The sequence below is a fragment of the Anarhichas minor genome, unplaced genomic scaffold (genome assembly GCF_050575085.1).
Source record: "Anarhichas minor isolate MPS153535 unplaced genomic scaffold, ASM5057508v1 ptg000011l, whole genome shotgun sequence".
NCBI classification, from domain to species: Eukaryota; Metazoa; Chordata; class Actinopteri; order Perciformes; family Anarhichadidae; genus Anarhichas; species Anarhichas minor.
Window position 1 is genome coordinate 10,932,109 of NW_027466457.1, and position 21,516 is coordinate 10,953,624.

Consider the following 21,516-nt stretch of genomic DNA (forward strand, 5'->3'; position numbering starts at 1 on the left):
ATTTTATTAAATACACAGTTACAGCATTGATACTACTCCTTTTAAGACCACACATTTTTTACATTTTGTTTGTGTATTGACCACAAAAATAAGTTACAATGTGTTAATTAGTCAGCTGTAGTAATATTTCTGTACTTTGGACGGAGTCAAGCCGTTTACCCCTGCTTGATTCCAGCTCCGTTCTTGATGCACGACATGAGAGTGGTATCGGTCTTCTCATCTTACACTTGGAAAGAAAGAGAATAAATTCATTTTACCAAATAATTACTTAAAACCTCCCCTGCATTCTCAACGGCTGAGCTAGTTGACAGGAAAGTATAGCTTGCAACAGTTGACAATGCTATAATATTATTTATTTTCAGAATTACCCACAAGACCATATATTCAGCTTTTTCCCATGACGGAGGGACAATCTGCCGAACTGACATCTATGGCTGACATATTATGCGAGGAAGCACCAACACTCCACTGGGAATGGACAAAAGCTGATGGACGGTCTACGGTGCTTCGTGGTGATCCTTTGCCATGTCGCGATGATTATTGCTGGTATAAAGAGGATTTATTAAACCTCACTCCTCGCGCAGATGACCACAACACCAACATCACATGTGTGGCAAATTATGATCACAGTATTGTCAAGACAACTGTCTCCTTGACTGTGGAATGTAAGTAGGTTGCCGCATTTGTTAGACTAAATATTAATTTGACATGCTTCCAACCCATATTCTCTCTATACTGGTCATTAAGATTGCTCAAGTATTTTCTCAATTATGCTTCTTTCTTTATTTCAGTTCTTCCTAAGATCCAAAATGGTTCCCAGTGCATGGTTGAAGGAAAGCTTGTGGTCTGTGTTTGCATCAGTCGGGGGAATCCTCTGCCTCTAATCACCTGGCCTTGGGCCTCCCTCACTAACTTCTCAGTCACCCGCTATAGCAGCATCCAGACAGTTCACAGCACTATGCTTGCTGCCGACTATACCAACACCAAATGCATCAGCAGCAATAAACTGGGCCGGGCTGAGTTTGAACTTCCGCTCCAGAACTACACTGAGAACTGTGAGTAGTCCTTCATATCTGCTCAATGCATGGTGCAAATGTATCTCTGTTTGCATTGCCATTGTGCAACATTCTATCCTCTAAAAAATCTTTAACAAGACATATTTTAAAATGTTCATATCAAAATATCCTATTTGTTCTATGATGAATTTAAGTTATTGCTGCTTTTTTATATATCAAAATAACCATTATGCAGCAAAGAGCAAGTGTCAAAACCTGCAGGTAAAAGCGTTTGAAATGATATACATTAACTATTGTGTTGATCTATACTCACCTATTTAATTGACTATTGGGTCAAATTACTTTGACAGACATCAGTCAGAATGGTAGACAGAGGATTTAGAGAGGTTTATTTGATAACACTGAATGTTTACATGCTGCTGACCTTGCTGTTGAAAGCTGCGTAAACATTTTTTTTTAATGAAGTTGAAACTATGAATTTATTTAGATTGGTTGGGTATGAATCCCAAGTTTGATGCGGCCCTTCCCTGGATAATTGCTGGTGTGTCTTTAAGTCTGAACCTGGTCCTCCACACCACCATGATCATCCTCACTTACAAACGGTGAGAATGTGAAATTACCCTGAATGCACACCCTAATACTGATGTCAATAAATCAAAGGATTACATTTTTACCATCTTCTCTTCTAAATTTCCAGGGGTAAGAATCAACAGAGGAAACCTAGCGTGGAGATTAACACTTATGCTTCCCTAGAATATAGTGTTATCTCACCACATCCCAGGGCTGTGTCCAAGGAGTGACACGTGACACCCAGGAAATCTGATTGGCCACCACATTATCTATTAAACACAGGAATGTAAGAAACTGTTAGATACTATAATGTTAGTAATTGAAGTAGATGAGTAGTGGGGACAGAAATTGTAAAGTAATGCTATTCTGATGTGCTTTTGTGTGCGTGCAAATACTTCATGCTAACCCTGCATAAATCACCCGAGAGCATATCATTCCCTGCTGCTTATTGATACCCAATTTTTTAGTCCTTGAGTTATGTATAGTTTTCATTATTATTTTTGTTTAAATCTTTGAACTAAATAAGAGTACATTATTTTGACATTGACCAGATACTGGGCAGTCAAGTCTGCAAAGTGTAATTCATATTCCACTTTAAAGATAGTTTCCTATAATACATCACAATATCATCACCAATATCCTCAGTGATATTGGTGAGAAGAGGAGTCTGCAAAGAGCTAAGGGGATATTAAAAGATAATACCAACCAACCTCACCCTGATACCGTCTGGAAAGAGATACAGAATTATCAGCTGCCAAACCACCAGACTTCAAAACAGCTTCTTTCCTCTGGCTGTGAGACTCCTTAATTCATCCTCCACCCTTTATATATATTATATTGTTTTTTGTTGTTTCTTTTCTATGTAGCAAATTGGGGCTACAACATTTTTTGTTGTTGTGTAACCCTGTCGTACAATGACAAATAAAAGACTTTGTAACCTATGTCGCATTAAAAAAAGACCGTTCTAAGAAGTGTTTAGATGTGTGAAACACAGCGAATAACTTCCTCTCATATCACATGGCACCAACGATGTGCACAAAAGGTTTCAGGGACAAAACATCTGCAGTCGCTACAGCCAAACTCAAATCCCCTCACACTGAAATGTTTTAGTGTCCATTTGTAAATTAATTAACCAGCTAAAGAAGCTTTTATTCTCTAAAACTAAGTAATGTATGGATGAATTACAGGAAGTGGCACTTCCTCCAGTGACAAGATTACTAGCATAAGAAATAGAAAGATGATGTATAGCTTTTTGAAAGCTACTGTACGTATCATGATCATTTGAGGCCACCAGTTGAACACGGGGCACGGCAGAACATTTGTAGGCTTTAACAGTGTCAGCCTGTCTAAAGCAGGGCTCATCCTTTTACACACCCACTGAGCTCACTGCTATTCTACGCTCTCATAAAAAGCTTTTCGCCTCATTTCATTCCCTTACAGCAGGATTAGGGCCTTGTAGCAAAAGGCCCTAATCCCACAGGTGTTGTGCGCGCACACACACGCACACATCACACACAGTGATCACACAGTATTTTTTCTCTCTCCTGGTAAAGACCCCAAAAATGTACCATAGAACCAGATCCTGTGTCTTTAACTTAACGCCTTAAAGCAATAGTTTAACATTTTGAGAAATACACTTATTCATTTTCCTGCCAAGTGTTAGATGACAAGATGGATACCATACATGTCTGTATGATAAGTATACACAAACAACACCACACTGTGCTCAACCTCTGCTGGAACGGACTCCTTCAAAGGACGGTTTCAGTGTGCCAAGGTGTCCCTTGATGAAGTCCTGGTACTCCCACGACTGAAAGATGGCAGCTCTCAGAAGACCCGTGGAACTTTCAGCCACAGATAACCCGGCCTCAGAGATACTAGGACATCTAAAATTAGTGTTGTCAGAGTGTTCCTCGATAAGGAAGTTTGAGATTTCACACTGCACACTGGTAGTCTCCTTGTTCACGTCCCACTGCTGCTGTGTGAGTAAAGTGTGTGTGGTTGCCAGTGAGCCAGAGAGAGAGAGACACACAACAGAATCCAGTTACTGAAAAGAGCAAGAAAATGCAATGAAGATTTTTTTTTTGAAGCTATGTATGTCAAGCAGTGTGTAACGAAATGTGGTGCAATGGTGAAAAAATGCCAGGAGGAAGTAGAACATTAAGAGAAAATAGAGATACGCTTCGGGAGCTATTGTGACTCGCTATTGTGCGAGTAGTCATTAGGTCACCAGGCTTTGTTTTTGAAGCGTGAATGCAACCAGCAGAAGTAAAAAGCTAACTTTATTCTATGAACGAACAACGCCATGGTTGGATGAGCGCGAGTATAAACGAGGCTGTGAAGACGGATTAGTCGGTGTGATGATATTTACTGACGTATTTTATGTCATAAAACAAAACTTTAAAAATCTCTGGAGCTTGTGTTAACCACAGATCTTATTTCAGACCTCTAACCAAAAACCCATTTAAAAAACCCATTGACTTCAAGACGAGGGAACCCGAAAGTGCAAACATGCTAACTCATCTGGGGTTGTTACTCTATCAGACAACCTCAAGGCATTTCACAACAATGGTAATCAGGTGCCTACATTTGAATCGGAAGTTTAAAAGGCTGTTGAGGTCTACTCTGCTTTTTTGTTTCCTCTCTTCAATACCGAGACTACCTGCTGCCAACAGGAAATAGGTGCCACGCCTGACAATCGGCTATCCACTTTTACCTTATCTTAAGATATATGTAGACAACCAGTCTCCGTAGCTTATTTAATCATGTTATCTGCATGTGTTTGTCTGTGTATGTGTGTCTCCGTGTATGCTGTCCCTGTGCAGTACAGATGTATATGATTTATATTTGGTGCAGCAAAGTCAAATCTGACGCCAAATTATTGTTTGAGGCTACTATCTTATACACAACTTCAAAAGATCCCGTATCCACAAATCTAATCTTGGTTAAACATAACCACGATGAAGACCTCAATTCTCTACGCATTCATTCGGAGTTACAATTGTATCAAGTAGTCCCGTGATTTGAAAACAGATAACAGAAAAAAAAAAACAGATATGAATATGAAACTCGTGAAATTGTACGAGAGAGAGTGAATGCAAAGTTTGGTAATAAGAACCATTTGTCCCTTTCCAGATCACAAACACTTGATCCAAAACAGGCACGGGGGAATGAACATTTTAAAAGGAATACATTTCATGACGATCCATCACTCATAACAACCTCCAATACTGTTCAGCAGTGTGCATGAGCTATGACCTTCGGCAGGTTCATGACATCAGAGACTCACAAGAAAAGGTTCAGCGCCACCTCCCCACCACCTCCATCCGCTCTCCGACCAAAAGGGGGAGAGAAAAAAAGTCATAGGCCTGTTTCAAATCCCAAACTGCGTAAATCCTGTGGCATGAGTCCATGAAGCAGTCCTGGGGAAGGAGGATAGTGTTTGGGGGATTAGCCCCAGTCCAGGTGGTCTTCATTTAACCCCCTACCCCCATGAGGGGGCTGTGAGCTGCTGTAAGAGCTCAGCGCATGGTCATCACAGCTTCCACCCGGTTTTGATCTCCCATCCACCCACCTCGCCTCTGTTTTTTTCTATAGGTCTCAGAGGTATCCACCTGAGCGCTGCGGCTCGTGAAACACAGTTGAATCTTTATTAGGCTTGACAGGGTCCATGATGGACTGCATGTTTCATCATGTTGCCTCTGTTTTGCAGCTGTGGTATCAAATTATTAGAGAAAAATTTGAATGATTGATGTAGAAAAGCAAAGCAGACATGGGGGCATAGATTGTACTGTTACTTGGCATGTAAACTGCCATGATTGTGTCTTTTGTTGGAGGCTAAAGCAGAAATTAAAAGTCAAGGAAGGAAAAGATAAAACATGAATGAACAATCGTGTTGACAGCGACAATAAAGATGAACTGAAAAACTGAACAACAGGACAAAGTCAGGTCGAAGTTATCCAAATATGTCCTCCACTATACATCTTCCCCAGCTCCTTAAATGGGAGTTCCAGGTATTGTACCTCTGCTAGTTGGAGTTTGAAGTTGTGTAAACAGGACTAAATGGCAGGGAAGCTGCTGAAGATCTGAGAGAAACTCTGATCAAAGGCACCTTTACATGCAGCCCTGTGCATTTGTGTGGGTGTGTGTGTGTGTGTGTGTGTGTGTGTGTGTGTCCCACAATGAGATGACAGACATAGATCTCTCTGGTGTGGTTCCTTCAGAGGCCCTGTTGCATTTTGACAGCCTCTGTTTGCACAACACAAGCCAAGGAAAGCGTGCTCACCTGCACCGAAGCTCACACAACACCTCACATGGACTCTGAGGCCACCATATGCGCTCGGATAAGTGTAAAAAAAGCAGATCCAATGCTGACATTTTAAAGAAACACTGGAAACACATCAATGGGGACGGTGAATGGACAAATTACTCTGCTTCAGCTAACTGGACAAGTGGCATGTGAGTGATGGACATATTCCCAGGTAAAGGCTTTGTGAGTTAAAGACACCTTTATCCTTGACACCTCTTGAGCAAACAAAGAAATGGAGAGAGAAGAAAGAGGAAGGGTGAGAGAGAGAAAAGCAGAGGGGGTTGAGTTCAAGACAGCTTCTCTGCTCAGCAAGAGCTGCCTTTGAAAATCCCTTTAACAAAAAGAAACGGGGCAAAGTAAATGTCTGTCCAGGAAGTCCAAACTCTGGAGCGTTTTTGCCGATTATTGTTCGAGGTGACATTGCATGAGAGCTCTTTTGGCTGGGCTGCTTCCATGCAGTCCAATCCCGAGGTAAAGGGACCACCCATTAGCCTTGCCTGAAGAAATGCCCATTCAGTCTATTCACAGACCTGCCTGTCTCTTGGGGCTTGTTTCTGGCCAGGGATTGTGGCTGGAGAGTGGGGGGGGGAGTGGAAGGGTTCCTAAAAGCGGAGATCTGGGGAATGAAGTCTGGTTGCCGTGGGCTGCCGAACGGACTAGACCAAGCCAGAGCCGAGGGGGTCTCCTGCTGCGGGAGAGCAGGGCTTTGATTCGCCACTCTGCTCCACGTCCGTGTCCCAGAACAATCGACAGCTAAAACCCCAGGGGCCAGGCTTGGTGAGAGGAAAGGTTAGCAGTAGGGTGGGCGCATGTTGTGCATGGTGGTGACAGTGACATTGACAATGATGGGGGGGACAATGTGGCAGCAAGCAGCTGTGTGGGAGGTGACAGAGGGGTGAGGAGAGAGGTTGAGTCTCGAGGGGCTCTGCTAACAGGCTTCTTGGACTGAAGTGTTGGAGTGAAAGGGGCAGGCTTCATTTGCGGCCAGCCTTCACTTCAGTTAACAACTGGGTAAGCGTAGAAAGTGTGTATTGCAATTAGCGTTTGTTGGCTTTGATATCATGTGTGTGAGTGCAGGAATCCCAAAGCCAGGCTGGTTTTTTTTATGCAAAACATGTAGTTGTGTATGTCCACTCCTTGGATAATAGTCAGCTAGAGGGTAATGTTTGTGTCTGTCATATAAGTGCTGTGGGGTTGAAGGGCAGCCTTGGCAGAGCCCTCACGGCTCCAGCAGATGGGATCGGGCCCACCTGAATTCAGCCTCACGTGTCTGCTTCATATTACTGCTCCCTGCATCTGACAATGTGGCTCACATTATGGTAAGCTGCACAGCACTGCGGTGAGATCGGAAATTGATTCAGATAGTGTGAATTGAAGGGAATGACCTAATTACTTGGCAATTCATCAGTTGCAGCACACTCCCCGAGAGCGACTCACAAATAGACCCCCCCGAATATACATTTGATTGGGTGTCCTAAAGAATTGAATTTCCGTTGACAGATTAGAGAGCTTTGTGAGGTTTCCTTCCCTTCAATAGCTGGCATGGGGCCGAATTACCTTCTAGGTTTGTGTTACAACTAATTTGGGCCGAACCGTCTGACAATCTGAACTCACTTTGGCGATCAATGCGGCACCAGGAACAGGTCCCATGGTAGGAAAGCAATTTGCAGCATATTAAGTCATGTAGTGGTATGAATTTATACTAACTTCCACCTGCAACTACTGTCCTGTTACAGAAAATCTTGAAGGGAGAAGATATAGCTTTGAAAATCTTACAGAAAGAATTCAACAGAGCATCCTTATTTTTCTATAGATTTCACTATGCGGGTAGAGATACTTGATTGTGCTTTGTGTATTCTACCATAAGGCGCACAATAAACATGCAGGTAACATTAATGTTTCCAGTACTGTTATTGTAGCAAACAGCTGTTTAAATGCCCTATGGTAGAAAGAAACGTTTCAAAGGATGTGGACAGAATGTGGACAAAAAGGGTGACTGACATTGTATCAGGATTAACCAACAAGAAGGAACAAACTGCTGCAGACGGTCGTTTACCAAGAGATTAGACACATACAGTCAGAGACCTTAGGTACACAGACATATCTACACATGCACACAGTCTGTACACTACCCTCATAGAATACAGGCATTATAACATTCTCGTACAGTAGGAATACAACACGTCGAAGTTGCAGGACAAAAGATGCTGCACAGCGGCAACTCAAGAGATTTGAGCGTGACTTGAATGAACTGCAAGGTCAGCAACTGCATGTGAAATAAGGTTTTGTGTGGCACCGTTAATGCTACATGCCAACACAGCAGAAATACCTTGCTTTCAAATTGCCCGTCTCATCCCAGAAGAGACTAACAACACAGAACACCTCCCTTCTCCTTGAGCTTGATGGGGCCCAGGGAAGGAGCCCCCAGAATGCTTATAACTCCCCCCACCATTCACCGACACTCTGGTTCATATTTTTGTGGAGGTCCATTGACTTTCTCCTTTTCAGTCTCCCTTTAATCCCTGAGTCTGTGTCCTCAGTGGCTCTCTACAGAGGGGCTATTATTCAGGGCCTTATTACTGCGCCCCTCGCGGCTTATCTCCTTCCTGGTGACAGTCTTTTCAAGCCTCTCCCTAATGACCTGGGGAAGCTCACATGCTCAACTTCCCAGGGCTGCGGGGCCCCGCTGATGTCAGAGGGGGTGGCCCCCACGCAGGGTCTCCTGGTCCTGCCAAAGAAAAAGAGAGAGGCACGGAAAGGTCCTGCCACTGCAACCCAAGCATCACACATTCACAGTTGCCATGCTTCTGCTGCCTCCTTCTTCTCGCGCAGGTGACAAAGCCAAGCCCAGCGTGCAGGAGGACTCCTCCAAGAGACCGGTGCTCAGAGGAACTCGGCCCATTCCGATGAATTAGAAGCTCGGCTCCTCAAGAGGTGTTGTCAGGGTCTATATGGTACCTTTGTGATTTAGTTTGATAGAATGAAATCTGAGCTCGTTGTGCTCCATCAGGGCGATGTCACAAAGGTTTTTCAGGTGTAAAGCATGCAAACTTTAAGTCAAGTGAAAGTGACGCAGTTTCATTAGTTAAAAGATCCAAACCTCATGTTGATATTCCAAAGTGGTCTGCTGGCACACACTGTAATACATTCTGTATTCTTAAGCCTTGATTAGAAGTCTGCTATAGCCAACCATTCATCTTTGTCAAGACAAGTGAGGGATAGAATGGCATTTGAGTTAATGCTTTTCATTATGTTATGTTATGTTCTAAGAGAGAAAACGGTGAAGTTCCACACTTTATATTTAACATGATCAATAACCTGTGAACCAAATGAACAGTCAATATTTGACACATGTAATACATATACATATACATTGTACATGGAATTTCTTGTCCCAGTAAATCAAAAGAATGGATCCCCAGACGGGGACCTCCGGTTCTATTCAATCATACAAGATTGCCTCCGACTCCCTTCAACGTGTCCCAAATGTTGCATTACAAAGTACAGCAAATATCATTCATAGAGGCCATTGAAGCATAGAAAACTCCAGCTGTTTGCAGCCCAGCTTGCTCATTCACATGCGATTTTAAATCACATGAATACTATAGGAATCAGTGAGGAGGAATGAACTCTCTTTTAGGGGATTGTCAGTGGACACGGTGTCCTAGTCGTGCACCTTCTAATTATCATCCCCATCTCCCTGCTTAACCCTGTGGTGTCTTTGGAGAAGGTTGGAAAAGGACATGGCTGTCCATTATACTTTCATCACAGATGGGACCCCCAGGATACAATAAGCTGATTACAATTTGGTCATCAGAACAGGCCCGCTAATGTCTGCTGTATACAGAGATCACGGAAAATGTGACACAGGTGTCTTCCTGCCTCCTCACATGGCATGCAGGCCTGTTGCCCCGAGGCCACAGGGAAACACTTGTGTCTTTGAATCATAAACGGCTTAAGACTTTGAGAAAACATGTTGAGTTGGTCCAATTAAGAAAGTAATGACTTTAGGGAGGCTATTCACGGCACAAAAGCTGGAGACATGCAGGGCAAGCCCTGGAGGAGGTAAATGTTCTGCTATGCCTGCACTCGCCTCCCTTTTCTCTTCCTTCCTCCATCCACATCTGGTCCATTTTTACAGCTGTGAAAAATTCAGAAAAGTTCTATGATTGTGGTATTCCGGCGGTTTTTCTTTGGGCTTGTTTTAAACATCTATGACCGTTTAGAGTCTGACTTCCTGGTTCAATTTTGACCTACCGTACTTACCACAGATATATGCACAAACATTTTTTTCCGTTGCAATAAGGGATTATTACCGCCGTTTTTTGGGGCACCAACCCTCAGTCTCATCTCCAAATAAAGTGGTGCGCGTGTTCTTAGTAATGTTTGTTTTTTTACAACCCGTCTGACTTCTCGGGTTTCTTACCAAAAACTTCAATGCGGCAATGTTGCCTTGTTCCTACATCTCAGTTACTTTGGTGAATGCAACACGGTCATAACCCGTGGAAATGATGTAAATCAGACCTATGATGCAATAGATAAGTCATTATCCCCAAAAATGCCCACCTTGCAACAAATTATCTTTTCATCCACTGAAAAGTTCCTGTCAGCAGAACTTGTGGCATCTGCAAAGCCTCTTGGAGCAGAGCCACTGATGCCCTATAACCCTTTGCTTTGTGTTCTCATTAATGCTTCTAGCTATGCCAACACTAACTTACAATTACCCCAAAACACTCATCCCCCCCCCCCCCCCCCCCTGCCTCAATCAACAAGGTCACTGAGGGGACAGAAGAATGTGCAGGTAAAACACAGCAAATTCACCGAGATCTGTTCAGTGAAAGAACAGGCTCAAACCAACCACACACCCCAAAACTTCAACAAAGCACATCTGCAAAAGAAGGATTATGCTCAAATGCTAAACAGACCATCAAATTTGGTGGGAAGCCATTATTAACTGCTGGTGGTATTGTGGTCTTGTACAAAAATGTGTCTTTTCCCAAGAGTGTCCCATTCTAAAATGCTTCAGCTCTGTGAATCAGAGATTGCATTAATGAAATATAGCGAAGTACAAAGTCAGTGACTTATTTTCAATGCAATTTCCCATCTTTTACAATTACAGTGTCATAAATACACTGCTGTACAATATAAAATTGTTTTACAAAGAAAATGTCCAAAGCAGCAATCGGTTTTATTCAAGATTAAATGTTATTCTGTATTGTTCTTCAGCTTTCTACTTAATCTTAGTGCTAAGAAAACATCCTCAGCATGTTGTTTCTGTAAACAGGCTGGTTATAAATGAAAGCTAGATACAGTATTGTGTGGTCTTAATTCTGACAAGTCACCACAACATCCTGAGATCAGACAAACAGTTGTTCTGTCCCTTGGGACGGACTTAACTCCTTGTGGATCCTGACAACTCAGTTGAGCTAGCAAAGACCCAGGGACTGTGTTCCTGCACGGTAACAACTGGCATCAAAGGAAAAGGGGGAAAGGGGGCTACGATAGTAATGGAAAGTGTTTTGACATCCAAGTTTAAGTAATTGTTGGATTTAGATAAGAGGGGAATTCCATCCGATGTGAGGCAAAACAAACAAAACAGAAGATTGCAAATGATTCTACCAACAGCAGAAGTCCCACTGTAGCCTCGGGGCGAGTGTAGCACACTCGCATTACATCATGGATGTAATCACACATGGAACAATGGAAAAATGCATGTTGGTACAGCACTGTAGAGCCTTGAAGCCTTCTTGCTGGGTCAGCATCAGGGCAGAGGGAATTTACTGCACATGAGAAAAGTATATCACTGCAGTTTGTTACATGTATTTGATTAAATTAAGAACTTTGAACGTAAAGCAAATTGTAAAAAATGTAAGTAAACTGATGTATTGTAAGTGAATGAATACGAAGCCGTGAAATGCCCCTTTTCTGACACCAAAACCAACTGTGACTCAACTTGTTCCACATCCTCTGTGTCAGTGTGTTCTCTAATTAGAAACGTTACAACAAAATGTAACATGTAATCATTGCCTGGAAGGCACTTGTCTTTTTTTCCAGATGCAGGTGGAGACAAATACAAATTCTATTAAAGTAAACTCTGGGTTTGAACAAGCAGAATCACAGACTGCATTACATTCAACAGCAAAAAAACAAATACCACGGATTACTCTCCAAGCTGTTGACACAAGATTGTTCGCATTGTGTTTGGCTTTGCATTTAATCTACTGACCAGTTTGCCAGTACTGTCTCTCAATGAGCAGTGTCCAGAGGCAGAGAGCTCTCCTCTCAGACCAGCCTTCCTCAGCAATTACAACTATTGTGGACAACTAGTGCAGTGATTGTTGAAAACGTGACTGTTCAGAACTGGCTGAATGCTGTAATCAATGGGCTGCGGTCTGCCCACTGCTGGGCCGAGGCCCCGCCCCCACTCTTTATTCAAAGTGTACTAATATTGAACTTGTCGCGTGTCAGAACTGCACCAAATGTCATAAATTGGTTTGCCGAGATATGTGAAGGACATACAGATAGACAGAGAATCAATTTTTTTTATGCAAAACCAATGGAAGTAGTGCGTCCTATTAACAGAAATAGGAATCGAGGTCAAGGTAGTTTATGGGTGTGCAGCGTTTCTAAATCCCATGCTCAAGACCAAATACAGATCAATAAGTGCTCATTCCTTCCACTTCATCTTTTTCTTCATCCAACATTATGTTAATAATGTCCGATTCTAGTTCAGCTTTTCCCAGTCGCTAATCTATTCTACTTCTATTCTTTCTAGATCAACACGATCTTCCAGTCTGGTGCAGAGGGCGACAAAGTGCACTTCCTGCCCTTTGACCTGGTGCTTACCGTCTGAAAGGACATGAGAGCTAATGACACCTCTTCAGACATCACAAGAAATCACTGCTCCGTTACCCACAGACATTATTCCTCACATACCAAGCAGCCCGCAAGCTATTCCCCTTTACCCTACCTACAGAAACATGGTGTACACAAATGTGCTAATGCCCACCTTCCATCACTATTAAAATATATGACCCATAAAACCCCAGGTGAGTGTCTCTCTCACTCTTTTGGAATCTGTCTCAAACACCTCAATTTGTCTTCCTTATCCCCGAGGACATGTGTGGTGGTTATGTGTTTATGGCGAGAATATAGCTTTACAACTGCCAGTGAGCATTACCAGGTTTAGTGATGCACATCAATCACTTTGCAAAATGTTTGGTGAGAGCCTGTTGCTGTATCCTGACGTAGCTGGAGATTGTTGTGAGATATATTTGCCACAACGGCATTAGATGCTTTGTCTTAATTGACCGCTCGCTAAACCCCTTTTGTTGAACAGCAATTGTCCAATTGTAGCTCTGGAACCGTAGCTTGGCTATTGTACTTTGGATTTCATCACATGTTGAAGTGATGTGCATGGGGCTATAGTAAGAGCAACACTCTGCAACTAAAGAGTCTGGAGGGTGGTTTCTTTATCCCGGTTGACCAGCAGATATACTTGAAATGTGACATGATGACTGTGTAGTATTGCCTCACTGTGGGGGAGCAGGGCCTGCATATTTGACGAAGTATGAGTTAGTTTTTATATTTTAAAGCTTTATAAGCATTAAGCATTACTGACTACAAGGGCTAACTAGCTCTACACCGCAATACATGAACCATGCTGCTCCTTTATTAATGTCTTCTAAACGAATCATCAACTGGTGAGGATGCTGCTTTTCTGGGATGTAAGGAGGCGAGAGGAGGGGCTTACCGAACGGCCAATTGTCCTGGTGGTCCAGCAGGTCTATTTGAAACATAAAGAGAGTTATCTGGAGCCCGATCTGACTCTCCCTCCCTCCTCTTCTAGCTGTAATAAACGCAGAGCAAAGTAGGTGACCAGTGCACTAAAGAGAGCAAACAGTGTTATTTAGCCTGCTCCAGACTTGGCGGCATGCGTCCCCGATAGCATATGTACTCTATCAATGACAGACAGGGTGTGGCATGGCAGATTCAAGAGTTTGGGTGTGTGTACATTTGTGTGTATATCTTGATGGATGTGGGGCAGATGGTGGTGGGATGTAGGGGGGGGGGGGGGGGCCCTGCTGGACAAACATTCAACAAGATCAGTCAGGAATGGAAATGGAAATGGAATGGCCATAACATTAGTTCACCTATACTTTGGAGTTTTTGTGAATTGGGCCAGTGTTGCCGTCTAATGTCTGCAAATAACTGCACGACCTCATACATTAACACTGCTTTAGAGAGTCACATGCGCTAAAAGGCACGAGTGCCTGACCCGTAGATGTAAACAAAGCGAAGAGAAGCTTGCATCACGACACACACAAGATGAGCGACTTCATTCTCTGCTCAGGTAGACATCACTCCACTATCTTTAAAAATAACTAGTTGCAGTTTACATCCATGTATGTCTAAAATATCATCTTTTTATCACTTAATTATTTAATTTAGTCTTGAGCCATCACACTGACCTTGACCATTTGAAGAAATCTTGAGATATATTCACAAGAATTGGACGTACGTATAGACAGACGAATGGACGGACAACCCAAACACAAAGTTACTGGCGCAGAGGCTTAAGGAAAATACAAGATCTTACTCTGACTTCTGACAATAATTCCTACTGTGAATACTAAACAATACCTATTAACTACCCTCAGATGTCATGCAAATGTAATCGATGCAGTATTACCAATGCACCCCAATAAACCAAACGATGTAGTCCAACCTCTGTATTGTTACAATAATTTGCAGATCAGTCTACTCTGGGCAGGATTTGCTTCTCACCCAGCGACTCTCATAATGATAATCCCAGGCCTGTAATCTGCAGGACTCGGTTTCCCAACAGTGCCACAGTCTGTACTTGCAGCTCCCTCCGTGGACTCTGACAGACTGACACTCGTCTTCAGCAAACACTTCTGCCTCGGCTTTTGATCTACTCTTCAATTACACCATGTAGCAATCATCTCCACATCCCAAACATGGTGATTGAAGTTAAAAGGATTCACACTCATAATTTACCAACACACTCGGCTATGTTAGGCAGCCACATTTCAGAAAGCTGAATTTTAAGGGAGTTTACAACTTTGTTATTTTTGATCCTTTAATCTATAATTGTAGATATTTACTTTTCCGGTTAATTTCCATGCCCTACAGAAGTACCTACACTCGGCTACATATTGTGAGCCGTGCAGAGCTAGACGACACTGTGTGTTTTCGTTTATGATGACACCCTCAGATTTACAGCTAAGTGCTCGGAAATGGGGCCCCTGTTCTGAACATCCACAAGCCCTCCTTTATGTGACAGGTTTTTCCAAAGCTGCAAAAAGGTGAAGCATGAGTGACTTGAAATCTATTGAAAAAGTCAGACCTCTTCTTGAGAGAAACACTAGAGGGTTTAACGTACAGAAATACATGCAACACATGACAGGATCTGAAACTTTGTAGGTATTGAGTGAGGATTATGAAATGTTTGCTCCTGCCGTTGATGCCTATGTTCAACTTTAAAGGAAACAATCAAGTTTTCTACGACACAGGTATCATTTTTGGTTAACATTAACAGGCCCTCAATATGGCGACGGCTTAGCCGGCGGCTCGCAGCTCACGGTTCTAGCAGCGCTAACAGCGCAAACAACAGCAACAGTGCTGACAAAGCTAACAGTCTTTACCTGAGGGGGAACAGGAGGGTGTGCACTGTGAGTTTCTGCGACGATGTCGCTGGTCAGGATGGTGTTATCAGCTGTAACCTCTGTATGAGCGAGCGCATTGAAAGGCACCTGCGGCTGGCTATGTCACAAAGCACAGAGAAGCTAGGATTACAACACACACAGAGGGAGAGCAACCTCTTTGTGTCCCCGGGTAGACATTACTCCACTTATTTGTTGAGATAGGACACAGGGATTTCGCTCAAAACGGTCTATCTACAGGACAACCAAATTATCTGAAGGAGTTTTCTGGAACTGAAAACACAGCTGATCTTTATAAATTTGAACCCCCCTATCAGTTGTTTTCTGCATCCCAATTCAGTTTTGCACCTTATAAAGTCCATATTTCAAGACGGAATACATCAAAAAGCTTCGATGCCCATCCCTTGAGAAATCGGTCTTTCTTTTGACACGCCTGTCCTTTGCATCTTTAAGTATCACATAATCCATTGTGATCTGTTCAGTTAGCTATTGGCTGTTCAGGCAATCCTCACCAGCTCACAGAGTCTGAAAATGTCATTTGAGTGCATCATATTCACCAGATATATCACTGGTAAAAACACAACATGATCCGGACGAATGGAAAAAGAAGTGCAGGATGCAACTTAATGGAAACCAGTTCTATCCAGTATACAGCCACTTAAAGGTTCAAATGCGTTGGCCCTGTGGGTCAAAACACAACATTTCACAAAACATTTCAAAGTGCGAAGACTGTAAATTCAAAGAGTGAAAATATCCAATCAGCAAAACGTGTTTTTTGTAAAATGTCATTGTGTTTTGACCCTCAGACCACTGCACTTAAGTGAAGGTATTGAGGTCATGTGATGACATTCGCTGAAGAGGCCTGAAGAAGATACATTCAAAAGCTCTGAAAACCGACAGCAAGTGAATCTTAAATTCAGAATATTCTAAACGTTGTACTGCTCGTGCTGTTTCGATAAAAAAAAGAAAAGAATAGACTCCTCATGTACTCCTCGTGATGGGAGGCTGCATCAACAAAAGAGCCATTTATTTCCATACCTCACACGCATAACCATCCTGTCCACCATTGTTGTGCCGTTTAATCCATAGACTAAGTCTGTGCTCAATCCTCCATATCATCCACAGCCCCCTTTATTCTTATGTATAGTCCACTAAACATTGCCACCAACAGTTTTCACTATGGATAAAGGATAATTCCATGGGATTAGGATGATTCAGCATTTTAATAGTGCTTTACAAGGACTTGTCGGGCGTTAACCCCAAGTGTAATCAATGGACATGACAAAGCGGCTTTAGTTTTGGAGATTTGGAGGGATGAATCGCATGATAAACACTCACAATCTTCAGTGTAATGAATGGAAACTTGTGCTTCTGGGGAGTGATTATGAGATCGAGATCGTGGGCCGCTGAGGAGCTGTGACTTGGGTACTAATATTTTCTTTTGTACATCCGTTATTTATTACGGATAATGGATTAACCAAGTTTTAACAGAGAATGTTATTCAAAGAAAGCATACAGGGTGGGCCTAATGCCATGACCACCAACTGATTTAACTATTAACAATAAAACCTACAAATAATTCTGTCATTTCTATACACTTGTCCTGTTACCAACTGGCCAGGACTCCACATTAAACAGATATGTCTGGGCTATTTCCAAGTGAATCATTAAAAAGTATTCTATGCTGTATTTGTGCGACATATTATTTCAACTACCAAAGAGCAAACATGCGAAACTTACCAAAAAAGTTACAGTGTTTGTCAATGTGTCAACCCCTTTATTCCCCTTCTTTACCCTTTCATTGGCGTAGCCCTTAACCTCATTCATCAACGTGTCGTAACAGGTTTTCAAGAAAAAGTGAGGAACAAATAAGGTGGAGCATTGTTTTATAGCTTGAAGAATAAACCACCTGTGGCGGTCTTTTGTCATTTGTGAGCTGAGAATATTCTCAAGACCTCAAAGCTGAGGTCTAGACCTGCTTTGAAGTCTCAGAGGAGCTCATTGTGAGAGATGGCAACAACCACTCCAATCCGCCTTGGGTTATTTATCCAACTAAAGATTGGTATTTTCAAGAGTATTACAGAATGACAATACAAGGGAAAAACCAAGAAAAGAGAGATCAGAAAACCTTCAACAAATTAGGAATTTGTAAACCATTAAAAAAAAACCTCTTTTGTATGGAGAGGCTCCAGCAGATTAGTGGGCCAGCCCACCTGGGGTTGAAACCCTCTTGACATCTTTAAACATCTCAAAGGAAGTTCCTCTCCAGTGTTTTGCCATTTCTCATGGAAACTTGCGTGGCACAAGTAAGAATGAAAAGGGGGAGAAACCAACTCAGATGTCAGTGACTTGACCCTTGACTCCTCGCTGGCCGTGGGCAGCCCATCAGAATCTGCCATTGCCGAAGAGCAAACCTCTGAAAATCATTTTTCCTCTCAGAATCAAAAGATAAATTAACTTACGAGCCTGTTTGTTTTCCTCCACTCATCTGTGTATGGAGGTTAGTTGGTCGTTAATGTCAGGGGAACGTTAGCAATGGAAACACATGTGCTGCTGGTCTCTTTGTGGCTGTGAAGCTGTGGATTAGCACTGACGAGCGTTGGATTACAGGGTCGCGGCTGGGATGTCAAAGGGCCACGCTGGCTCCTTTCACCTCCGCCCTCAGTGGAGCAAAGCATCGGTGGCAGGGGTTACCTACCATCAATGATTTCCTTCAAGAAGATCGGAAGGCCTTTTCAGCATTCACTATTGACCAGCAGCAGCCCCCATTCCCATGAATTACGCCCCGGCTATATCTTGGCGAGCCCACACAAAAGGATCCCCCATAGAACTCTGGATCCTAACAATGGAGGTTGTAGGCTCAACGAGCACCACCGTGCAGATTAGAGCTTTGACCACAGGGAAGTGAGGCATTGTGGCATTGTGTACAGACAATACATAGATACAGGTTTGTCGCAGATAGACTCAAATGTATGAAGTACACAAAAATAGTCTACTTCTCATGAGCTCAGAAAAAACAGCCGTTATCAGCTTTGTGACGGTGCATTTGTCATCTTATCCGAGAGGGTTTTTAAATAGTTTATTTAACTTAAGAAGTTGGAGAATTTTTTCAACCCATGAAGGAACACTTAATCTCTGTTTATCAGAAACATTCAAATCACCAAATGTGGTTTTCACCGAACAGGAAAGGTATAAAAAAACTCATCTGAAAAGTAACTAAAGTTCACAGACAAATGTAGTGGAGTACAATATTTACCTCGGAGATGTATAGGAGTGTATAGGTATAGAGTTACATCAAGTACAGTGCTTGAGTTAATGTACTTAGTTACTGTACATTCCACCACTGATCTATAATACCCTTCATTAGAACTGTGTAGGCAAGAAATAGTAACGACAAGGACTCGCAACAAGCTAATGCTAGTCGACTTAACAGATGCCTCAGGAGACAAGTCACTGCTGGGCATGTGAGAGAGGATCATGTCTACACTTTCAGACCAACTCTCCACCAACTCTCCACTCTCGACTGTGCCATGATGACCAGAAAATTCAACAAACGGAAACGTTGTTCAATATACAAATATTGCAAACCAGACGAACTAAACTGAAATCCACATCTACTATAACAACAAACAAAAGGAAGTGTTTTACCTTCAGCAAGACGTTAGAAATAACCTTAGTTTAACAGGTTCACCAGAAAGAAATAGAGGTCAGGGCCACGCCATCAAACATCCACCATCAGATCCATTCATCTCAGCCCAGTGCTGGATTTTTTTAATCATGAAACATGTCCACGGGGGGGGGATGTGTCCTACACAACGGCTTACGAGTCATCACAATGTTCTTATTTCATACACTTCCAAACTTGCATACGTTTTCACTAACAATATAATAGGGTCTGGGTTCATGACACTCAGCAGCAGCATGGCCTATAGAGGAACTTGCAGTCAGCACGATTAAAAGTGGAAATAGATTGCTAAAAGGCTTCAGTTGTTCATTTTGATTGACAGTGGTCTACAACATACACGTAGCTGCATGCTCATCGAGTGTAATCTCTGGCTGTGGAAGAGCTGTTTTTATCAGATCAAGACTTTTTCATGTCTCTATCGAGACAAGTTAGAAATTTATGATTGTAATCCTATTTGCATCCCCTCTGTGTAAATAATTAACAAATGAACAATATTAAAATACAATAAATATATCTAAAACTTTGTGTCCATGTGTCTTGCTGTGTTAAACTCAGGTGCTTGCTTGCGTGCATGACTTTGCATTGCACGACTCGTGGCTTTTTGCCAGATGTCCCAGAATACACCCGACTAACAAGAAGCCTTGAGGCAGCGGAGATGCCAGGGGAGGCTTTGGCAGGGGATGCCAGGGGAGGCTGGACAGATGATTTTGGGATTGTGGCCAGAGATTTTTTGAGGAAATATGAGAGGGCAACCTCCTGCAATCAGGCAGTGTCGGTGACCACTCAAGTGCGACGCAACGGCGAGCTGCCACTCAAGATGCCACCAGATCACTCCTTAGAAGTCGACTCCTGATGAGCTGTTGATGTGTGTGTGTGTGTGTGTGAGTTTCATAGGCCCAGGAGGGGAAAGACTGGACAAGCAAACAGCTGCTACAAATATTTTCCTGGATGAGCTACAGTCTACCGTAGAGAAATGAGAACTTGCTGTGCTCAAGTTAGGACTTTTAAACACAAAAAAATGCCTTTAATTTCTGAATTGAGACATATTGCCTCACATTACATGAACCCGTCATTTGTAAGCTCTGCACAAAATCACATTTGTCTTCTAAGAATGTTGCCATTTCTTTCTTTTTATGTGATTAATGTTTGATCCATATCCAGTTTTCTGCAACTCTAAGCATGTGTTAATGTTGATCATCACGACGGTCAATTATAAGAAGTTGCAAGTCACTACTGCCCTCTATGTGTTACATAGGTAACTACAGTCTTCTCATTGGAACAAACCCAGCATGCTAAACATCCAACAGTGTGGCTCTTATTGTAGTGTAAACGCAGCTGTGAATGTTCTGATATAGTGATGAAGCCCATTCAAAACCAAAGCTAATAAACTGCTGTAGACTCCCAGGGGGTTTCCCTTTAAAAAAAAAAAAAAAACACATTAAACTGACTCGACAGTGTTCCAGTTTGGGAGGAGACTCCCAGCAGTGAACTCTCAATGTCCATCAGTGGCACAGTGCTAAAAGCCTTGTATGGACAGGCAGTGGGCATACATTGAGGCTCCTCTATTGGACCCTGATGCTGTGCCCATACCCCCCGTTGCTCCTCTCTGTCTCCCCGAGCGGGTCCTCCCATTCATTTGGCTCATTTGAATTCCGACGTGGGAGACCTCTGATGAGCCGGGTGAACTGTTACACTACACGACGAGACTGCTAATTAATCACAGCGACTGTACACATTGCCTGTGCGGCGTTGACTTGTGGAGATAAATCTGCCGGGTTTTTCATCGAATGAGTTGGACGCACCTGGAGCCGGTAATTAGTCAAAGCGGTCCCGTCGTGTAGTGTAACAGAGGGTGTTTTGCTCTGCCGTCTCATTCTAGGTGTTAAGCAGTTAATTACTTAGCAGCCTCAGTGTTCAGCCGTACGAGTAAAGAGTAGACATTTAACAGATATCCTTTCCAAAAGCCTTGCAGAGAAATGTTGCAAGGCTGCAAAATAAAATAAAAAGAACTGTATGATGTACCAGCATTTAAAAAAGGGTTTAATATTACAAATATGTATTTATTCTAATGTTATTTTCCATTTTCATACACATTTTCTTCTTTTGTTATGGAAATTGGATAAGATATGTCACATCTGGCAACCATCTTTGGATTACCTATTTAGTTTCAACTTCTTAATTGTGTGCAAACTGAATATTTCGGGAACCAGATAAACAGTATTTTTGAGAATTTGGGGAATACCTTCAAAA

General features: G+C 42.6%; 2 long non-coding RNA genes across 2 annotated transcripts in view; one reads left to right on the top strand and one right to left on the bottom strand.

The window, feature by feature from the left end:
* Nucleotides 1–21,516, bottom strand: part of LOC142947669 (uncharacterized) — a 24,340-nt gene continuing 2,824 nt past the window's right edge. Inside the window, exon 3 of the long non-coding RNA XR_012953394.1 lies at nucleotides 1–226. This is a non-coding gene — a long non-coding RNA (uncharacterized LOC142947669). The remainder of the gene's footprint in view (nucleotides 227–21,516) is intronic.
* LOC142947668 (uncharacterized) lies at nucleotides 367–2,527 on the top strand. Its single transcript, XR_012953393.1, has 4 exons — nucleotides 367–665; nucleotides 792–1,055; nucleotides 1,504–1,618; nucleotides 1,714–2,527. It is a non-coding gene; the product is annotated as an uncharacterized LOC142947668 (long non-coding RNA).